General features: G+C 39.8%; 1 non-coding gene across 1 annotated transcript; it reads right to left on the reverse strand.

Annotated features, from left to right (window-relative positions):
• Nucleotides 1–9020: 9020 nt before the first annotated feature.
• LOC118983230 (U6 spliceosomal RNA) lies at nucleotides 9021–9124 on the reverse strand. Its single transcript, XR_005065667.1, has one exon. It is a non-coding gene; the product is annotated as a U6 spliceosomal RNA (small nuclear RNA).
• Nucleotides 9125–9555: the final 431 nt, after the last annotated feature.

Genomic DNA, 9555 nt, shown 5'->3' on the forward strand with positions numbered 1-9555 from the left:
GTGAATTAAATTTTATTTGTTATTAATTTGATTTGAAATGTTGCCTAAGGTGTTATACTATTAAAAGGGTGTCTAGAATTTCTGTATTTTTGTCTGAATCTTTTTGTAGATTCCCAATATGGCACTTTAGAACATGTATGACATATTGACGCCTTTAAGCTTCTATATTGTGTGTTTCCTCCAACTTCTGTTGTTGCTTAACAGTGTTTTCCTAACAGGTTAAGAGCTTAAGGCAGTCACGTACAAATATATTAGTATTTTCATACTCTGGAAAAAAACCCATTTTTTAAAGTGCATATATTTCCTACAGCCTTGATTATATTTTGGTTTTAATGGATTTTCTATTATAGACACTTTTTATACATGTGAATAAACTTTGTACTAAGTAAATATTTGTTGCAGGTTTCAATTAAACATACTTTCCCCCCACATAGTGCCATATAGCTATATAAATTAAATGTGAAAAACACAGTGTTTTCAAAACAACATTACAGCAGGGTGTTTCTCTGTGTGTCTTTCACCCAGTAGGGCTAAGTGTTCTTTCTTTTTTTTTTTTTTTACTTTTAATGTTTCTTTATTTATTCGCCCTTTTTTATTTATCAAGCATACAACCAGAAATACTATGATGCCTTCTGTGCAAATAGAAAATTTCTAGCTAGAGAAATCATTTTATAATAAGGAAGATGTAAAGTTACTTTAAATCCTGCTTGAGAATTTTAAATATTTCTGTTCAGAAGTGTTTTTATTATTATTTATTTATTTATTTTTATTTTTTTTTAAATATATTTTATTGATTATACCATTACAGTTGTTCTATTCCCCCCCCTTCAATCCCTTCCACCCGCACACTCCCTCCCCCACCATTCTGCCCCCCTTAGTTTATAACCACGAGTCTCAAGTTCTTTGGATTCTATAATTCCCACACTATTCTCGCCCTCCCCCCTATCTATTTTCTACCTACCATCTATGCTATTTTCTGTGCCTTCTCCCCCTTTCTCCCCCTCCCACCCCCCTGTTGCTAACCCTCCATGTGTTCTTCATTTCTATGGTTCCACTCCTGATCTAGCTGTCCTCTTGGTTTGCTTTTGTTTTAGGTGTGGTTGTTAATAGCTGTGTGTTTGCTGTCCTTTCACTGTTCATATTTTTCATCTTCTTTTTCTTATATAAGTCCCTTTAGCATTTCATATAATAAGGGCTTGGTGATGATGAACTCCTTGAACTTGACCTTATCTGAGAAGCACTTTATCTGTCCTTCCATTCTAAATGAAAGTTTTGCTGGATAAAGCAATCTTGGCTGTAGGTCTTTGGATTTCATGACTTGGAATACTTCTTTCCAGCCCCTTCTTGCCTGTAAGGTCTCTTTTGAGAAATCCGCTGACAGTCTGATGGGTACTCCTTTGTAGGTGACTGTCCCCTTATCCCTTGATGCTTCTAGGATTCTCTCCTTCATTTTGGTCTTGGCTAATGTAATTATGATGTGCCTTGGTGTGTTCCTTCTTGGGTCCAACTTCTTTGGCACTCTCTGAGCTTCCTGGATTTCCTGGAAGTCTATTTCCTTTGCCAGACTGGGGAAGTTCTCCTTTATTATTTGTTCAAATATGTTTTCCACTCGTGGCTGTTTCTTTCCCCCTTCTGGTACCCCTATAATTCGGATGTTGGAACGTTTATAGATGTCCTGGAGGTTCCTAAGCCTCTCCTCATTTTTTTGAATTCTCATTTCTTCATTCCTTTCTGGTGGGATGTTTTGTTCTTCCTTCTGGTCCATTCCATTGATCTGAGTCCCCATTTCCTTTCCATCACTATTGGTTTCCTGTGCATCTCCCTTCATTTCAATTAGTTTAGCCTTCATCTATTCCTCTAATTTGTGACTTTGTTCCTCTAATTTGTGACTATAATCTACCAGTTCTGTGAGCATCCTGATAAATAGTGTCTTGAATTGTGCTTCTGAGAGGCTGGCAATTTCTTGGTCGCTTAGAGTTATTGGCTCTAGGACTTTGAGTTCTTCTTGTGCCATCTTTCGGGTTGTTCGTGCCTGTTCCATAGCAGGATCAGAGCCCTAAAATGTTCAGTAGAACAGGGCAACTAAGTCGCTGGGTTGTGACGTTGTATGTGGGGGCGGGGTCAAAGAGCGACAATGGCTCTCACCGGTATTGCAGGGCAACTAAGTCGCTGGGTTGTGACGCTGTATGTGGGGGCGGGGTCAAAGAGGGACTCTGGCGTTCTGTCCGCTGCCTGCCGCCACGGCCCTCACCGGTGCCGCAGTTGCTGCTGTCACCTGGCCCACGCCTTCGTCCCACTGCTCGAGAGTGTGCCACCGCCGTCAGCCCTCGCCCCCTGGGGCCTGCATGGTCTGTCTCACTGTGCGCGAATATGCGCCCGCGGTCTGCCCCTCACCCCAACTGGTTCTCGTCTGCCTCGTGCTGGCTCCGCCCCTCTTCCCGTCCCCGTTGAATGGTTAGATGTAGTCGGACTTCCGTATAATTCAATTTTCTGTCCTTTGGTTGTGTCTTTGTTTCTCCAAACCTTTGTTTTATTCAAACTTGGTTGTGGGAGAAGGCACAGTGTTTCCACCTATGCCTCCATCTTGGCGGAAGTCTGTTCTTTCTATTAAAACATCTGGTTGCAGTTGTGAATGCACTATTCTCTTTAACACAGTTTTACTATTTATTTAATTTATTGTTTGAGGTAAGTTTATAATATATTATTCCTTAAAACTGAATTTAATTATGTGACCAATGTCTATATATAATTTAAAAATCAGAAGATAATAGAGTAATGGTACATTAAATTAAAGGAATTGCTTAAGAGAAAAACACATTAATATTAAGTGTCATACACATAGATAAACCCTGATTATTGTTAAATATTACTTCGTGTTAACACATTTAGATTACCTTACATTTTTTAGATCCAATTGAGTTATGCATGTAAAATTACTTCATTCAAGGGAATGAGAAAACAAGCTAGTGACTAGGAGAAAATATTTGCAGAAAATATTTGCAAAATAACACAGAAGACATCTAACAAAGGACTGTTACCTAAATTATTCAAAGAACTCTTAAAACTCAGCAATAAGTTTTAACCCAATATTAAAATAGGCAAAAGCCCTGGCTGGTGTAGCTCAGTGGATTGAGCATGGGCCTGTGAAGCAAAGGGTCTCTGGCTGATTCCCAGTCAGGGCACATGCCTGGGTTGCAGGCCAGGTCCCCAGTAGGGGCCATGTGAGAGGCAACCACACACTGTTGTTTCTCTCCTACTCTTTCTCCTTCCCTTCCCCCTCTCTAAAAAAAATGGGCAAAAGACCTGAACAGACACCTCACCAAAGAAGATATACAGAGGGTAAGTAAGCATATAAAGAGATGTTCAAAATCGTGTCATTAGGGAATTGCAAATGAAACCCACAAAGAGATGCCACTGCACAGCTCTTCAAATGACCAAAATCTGAAACACTGACAACATTAAATGCTGATAAGGATGTACAGCAATAGAAGCTCTCATTTATTACTGTTTGGAATGCAAAGTGGTACAGTCACTTTGGAAGACAATTTGGAAATTTCTTATAAAACTAAATATACTCTTCCCTCTCTGAATACCCAAACAGCGTGGCTCGGTTGGGTATTCCCACAAAGCAAAAGGTTGCCAGTTTGATTCCTGATCAGGGCACATTCCTGGGTTTCAGGTTCAGTTCCCAGTTGGGGCACATATAAGAGGCAACCAATCAATGTTTCTCACTCTCTCTCCCTCTCTTCCCTTCTCTCTAAAAATAAATTAATTATATCTTAAAAAAAAAGAAATGAGCTCTCAAGTCATGAAATGACATGATGGAAAAAAATGCATATAACTAAGTGAAAGAAGTCAATCTGAGAAGGCTATGTACTATATGATTCCAACTATATGACATTCTGGAAAAGGCAAAACTATGGGGACACTAAAAAGATCAATGGTTGTCAGGGATTGTGGGGGCAGGGAAGTGCTGAAAGGATGGAGCACTGACTTCTAGGGCAGTGAAACTACTCTGTACAATACTGAAATGATGAATACATACACGTTTGTCCCAAACCACAGACTATATAGCACCGAGTGAACCCTAATGTAATCTATGGACTTAGGGTGACAGTGATGGTTCACTTAGTGATGTGTCAGTGGAGGTTCACTGATTGTAACAAACGTACCACTTTAGCAGGGGATGGGGATGTTCATCTGTGCAAACGGGTATCATGGGGACTTTGTACTTTCCACTCAGTTCTGTTCTGAACCTAAAACCAATCTAAACAGTTAAGTTTATTTTATTTTATTTTTTAAACTATTTTACTTATTTATTTTTTAGAGAGAGGGAAAGGGTAAAGAGTGGGAGAGAAGCATCAGTGTGTGGTTGCCTCTCATGTGTCCCCTACCGGGGACTTGGCCCGCAACCCAGGCATGTGCCCTGACCAGGAATCGAACCGGTGACCCTTTGCTTCACAGGCCTGTGCTCAATCCACTGAGCTACACCAGCCAGGGCAAGTTAAATTTATTTTAAAAATTACTTTTAAGGCAAAATTTTTTTAAAGATTTATTTATTTTTAGAGAGAGGCAAAAGGAGGGAAAAATAAATAAGCATCAATTGAGAACATACCTGAAGCCAGGACTGTACCTGCAACCCAGACATTTGTCCTAACTGGTAATTGAATGGTGACATTTTGCTTTGCGAGACGATGCCTGACCAATTCAGCCACACTGGTCAGAACAGCAAAATGTTTTCTTAGGACCAATTGAAAGTTTTAAAACTGCTTCTTTTTGTGCTACTGAAGAGTAGGGGGGAAAAGAATTGTTTTAGTAATAATTTTTTTAAAGATTTTACTTATGTATTTATTTTTTTAGAGAGAGGGGAGAGAGGGAAACATGATGTGTAAGAGAAACAGCAATTGGTTGCCTCTCTCACACCTCCCACTGGGGACCTGGCCCACAACCCAGGCATGCGCCTTGACTGATAATCAAACTAGCAACATTTTGGTCCACAGGCTGGCGCTCAATCCACTGAACCACACCAGCCAGGGCTGTTTTAGTAATAATTTTGATGTAATATTTTACTAGGCAAAGTCTATACATAAAATGTCAAGTGATTCAAAGATATACCTTAGATTTGTATTGCAGTGGCAAAATAGTGAAAGAAACACGGATAACAAACTTAAAAGCTAGGTGGATAGCCACACTTCGTCTAAAAATTGAGCCTGTTCTCACAGGTTACTAATATGCTTCCAACAGAGACAGACGTCAAAAAGGAAAACTTTGGGAACTAGAGCCATAGAGACTGGGGAGGTGGGGGTGATTAGAAAGACCCTTACAAAGTCAGTGCAGTACTGTCTGAAGTCCACTGCTGACTTGAAGCGTGTTTTTCTCATGCAGCAACCAGAAAAAAATGATGCAGAGGTCACTGGTAAACATATTAGGAAGCAGAGTCTGAAAGGTCTAGTTGAAAGTCACAAAACCTTGCCTCAAACTGGCCTACAAAACTGGGAAGTCAGGTTGGAACAGTCCGAGTGTTGGCATATATTTTCATTTATTGGTCATGTCATTCAAAGCCTTGATTGATTGACTAATTTGAGAAAAGAGATGGAGAAAAACATCAAGCTGTTGTTCCACATATTTATGCATTCATTGGTTAATTCTTATATGACAAGATCAAACCTGCAACCTTGGCATACTGGGACAATGTTCCAACCGATTGAGCTATCCAGCTGGAGCCAAAGGTTCCTTTCAATATGGAACTTCTAGAATCTCCCCAGTTCTAGAAGATTTAATCATTTGCTGTTTTCTTCTCCTTTGTTTTCTCCATTTTTTGTGTGATGCCTAATGGTTGAATATTGAACTTTGTAGATTGATACACAATTTTTAAAAGATTTTCTTTTATTATTATTACTATTATTATTTTTACTTTTAGAGAAAGGGGGAGGGAGGGAGAAGAACATCAGTGTGCAAGGGACATACCTATTGGTTGTCTCTCACCAGCCCCCCCAACAGGGGACCTGGCCCACAACCCAGGCATGTGCCCTGACCAGGAAGCAAATTGACCTTTCAGTCTGCTGGACGATGCCCAACCCACTGAGCCACACCAGTCAGGGCTGATTTTTTTACCTTTATAACAACTTCATGGGTGTATAAATTACATGCCATAAAATGAAGCCACCTTCAGTGAGCAGCTCCATGAGTTTTAACAAATGTAGATCATGTAACAATCATCCCAACTGTAGAAAGTTCCCATCTGTCCCTTTCCTGTCAATTTCCGACTCCAACCTCAGGCTACCATTGTTCTACTTTCCATCACTATAGACTAGCTTTGCCTATATTAGAATTCATATAAATCAAATCATATGACATGTACTCTCTAGTCTCTAGTTTCTTTCACTCAGCAGAATATTATATATGTCCATACTTCGTTCCTATTTAAGGTTGGATAGTGCTTTATTGTCTTTTTGGACATATACTTTCAGTTCTTTTGGGTAAACACCTAGGAGTGGAACTGCTGGTAATAGCTGAGAATATACTTAAATTTATAAGAAACTACTCAATTGTTTTTCAAAGTGATTAAACCATTCTACACTCTCAACAAGATTGTATGCAGGTTCCAGTGGCTGCACGTCCCTGCCGATGCTTGCCGTCACAAGTCTTTTCATTTTAATGGACTCTGGTGGGTGCGTAGTGGTATCTCATTGTGGCTTTAATTTGCATTTCCTTGATGACAGATGGTTTTGGGTATCTTTCTATATGCTTATTAGCCATTCATGTATCTTCTTTTATCAAATGTTTATTCAAATCTGTGGCTATTTTTTATTAGTTTGCTTATCTTTTTATTTTTGAGTTAGAAATATTCTTTTTTTAATCTTATTTATTTATTTAGAGAAGGGGAAGGAAGGGAGAAAACATCAGTGTGTGACTGCCTCTCACACGGCCCACACTGGGGACCTGGCCTGCAAACCAGGCACGTGCTCTGGCTGGGAATCAAACTGGCAACCCTTTGGTTCACAGACCAAGCTCAATCCACTGAGTTACACCAGCCAGGGCAGAAATATTCTTTATATATTCTGGGTATAAGTTGTTTGCCAGATGTTTGGTAAATATTTTCTCCTAGGTCACGGTTTGCCCTTTCATTTTTTTTTCTTTTTTTAAAATTTCATTCATTTATCTTTAGAGAGGAAGGGAAGGAGAGAGGGAGAGAAATATCAATGTATGGTTGCCTCTTGTGTGTCCCCTGCTGGGAACTGGCTTGCAACCCAGGTATGTGCCCTGACTGGGAATCGAACTGCAATGGTCTGGTTCGCAGGCCCATGCTCAATCCACTGAGCTACACCACCCAGGAATGCCCTTTCATTTTTTTAACAGTGTGTTTCAAAGAGCAGAAGTTCTACATTTTGATTGAATCTAGTTTATAAGCTTTTCTTTTCTGATCATTTTTTGTATGTGTGTCCTGCCAGGAAATCACTGTCTTCCCCAAATTATGAAGACTTCCTTCTATGTTTTCGTCTAGACGTTTTATAGTTTTGGCTTTTACATGTAAGTCTATTTTTTGTGCATATATATGAAGTGAGGATCAAGGTTAACTTTCCCCCATTCAACCATGCAGTTGTTTTAGCAAGGTTTGTTTACAGATCTTTCCTTTCTCCACCAAATTGTCTGAACTATCTTGGAACCTTTGTTGTAAATCAATTGATCACATATATTTGGGGCTTTCTGTTCTGTTCCATTGATTCGTCTGCTTTTATGTCAATACTATGTTTTGCTCACTGTAACTTTAAAGTGTCTTGAAAAGAAATAATGTAGGTGCTCCTACTTTATTTTTTTTCCCAAAAGTTATTAATTATTTTAGTTATTCATGTCACTTTGCATACGTATAAAAGAATCAACTTGTGTTGATAATGTCTTTGGGACCATTTTTCCCCCCAGTTTTACCTCTTGAATGCGCTTTTGGGATGCAGCTTTTAGCACTTCAGCAACTTTCCTTGCTCTGCCTTGTCTCCTTGGCCAACCCAAAGCTGACAAGGAGAAGATTCAGACTACTCAGACTTGGGACAATCATTTATGATAAGACACATACAAATTTAAGTTACAACACTGAAATTAAGTAGTTATAACAAACAATAGTATAAGGCATGTTTCCCCCAAAGCAGAACCTGAGACAGTGATTTAGATGCACGTAGTTTAAATGGGAGGCAGGAAGAATGGCAGCTCAGGGAGAGACGTGGGGCGGGCATTTCATCAAAGTTGTTGGCAACAAAGGCTCACTTCCCTGAGGACTGCTGAGGAAGGTGCTAAATGCCTTCCATAACAACCCACCTGGAAGAAGCTAGGAGGCCGGAGTGTTTACGCACTGACTTCCTCCTCCACTGATTCAGGGTTTCTGTTGATTGGGGGGATGCAAACTCCCTTGAATTTCAGGGAGCTTCAGTGATCTCAAAGAGAGCGAGCGCAGAAAGACCCATGGCATGAAGTTAAGTCAGAACAGCTGCAGAGGTGAGCCAGGGGATGTGATGTGGACAACAGGTGGGCATGCTCCCTCATGTCATGAGCAATGTTGCCTCTGAGGTCACTTATCTACTGATAATAATTTTAATAATTTTGTGTTTTTTATTACCATTTAGTCTCCTTACATCCCCCTTCCCCCTCACAATCACCACACTGTTATCCATGTCCATGAGTCCTTTTTCCTTTTTGCTCAATCCCTCCACTCCCAACTCCCCTCCCCTCTTAGCTGTCATCCTGCTCTCTATGAGTCTGTCTTTATTTTGCTTGTTAGTTCTGTTTGTTCATTAGATTCCACATATGAATGAAATCATATGGTATTTGTCTTTGTCTGCCTGGCTTATTTTACTTAGCATAATGTTCCCCAAGGCCATCCACTACTATCCCAAAGGGTAAAACTTTCTTCTTTTTTACAGCTGAGTAGTATTCCATTGTATAAAAGTCCCGTAGTTGTTTTATCCTCTCATCTAGTGCTGGACATTTGGACTGCTTCTGTATCTTGGCAACTGTAAATAATGGTGAGGAATAATATGGAACGCTTCACAAATTTGTGTGTCAGCACTGTGCAGGGACTATGCTAATCTCTGCATTGCTCTAATTTCTGTTTGTGTGCTGCCCAGGTGAGCATTCCTCTGAGTTTTAAAAGTCCTGACAGAGAAGCCATATTACTTGAGCAGCAGGATAAAACCAGTATAAGAAGGGTCCAGAGCTTCCTTTGTTACTTTCATAAGTGTTCTTCTATGTGAGTGGATTTTGTGTATGGAACGCTATGAAGAATTTCAGTTTCTCCCTCTAGAAGAAAAACCACTCACAGAACAGAAGAAACTTGAAGATATATTGAGCAAGGGACTATGCATTTCTCCAGAATTTGCAGAAATTTGGGAGAGGGTCTTTTGACTTTGATAACATGTTTGAGACTACCTGATCTCAAAGTAAGAAACTAAGAAATCTGTTTTGACAAAACTGAATTCGATTCCAAGCAATGACATGCTTTGTAGTGAGTATACGTGTGCTAACATTAATCAGGTGACACCTAAATCTTTCCCAACAAACTTCCTT

The sequence above is a fragment of the Sturnira hondurensis genome, unplaced genomic scaffold (assembly GCF_014824575.4).
Source record: "Sturnira hondurensis isolate 20B ecotype Veracruz unplaced genomic scaffold, ASM1482457v3 Scaffold0002638, whole genome shotgun sequence".
NCBI lineage: Eukaryota > Metazoa > Chordata > Mammalia > Chiroptera > Phyllostomidae > Sturnira > Sturnira hondurensis.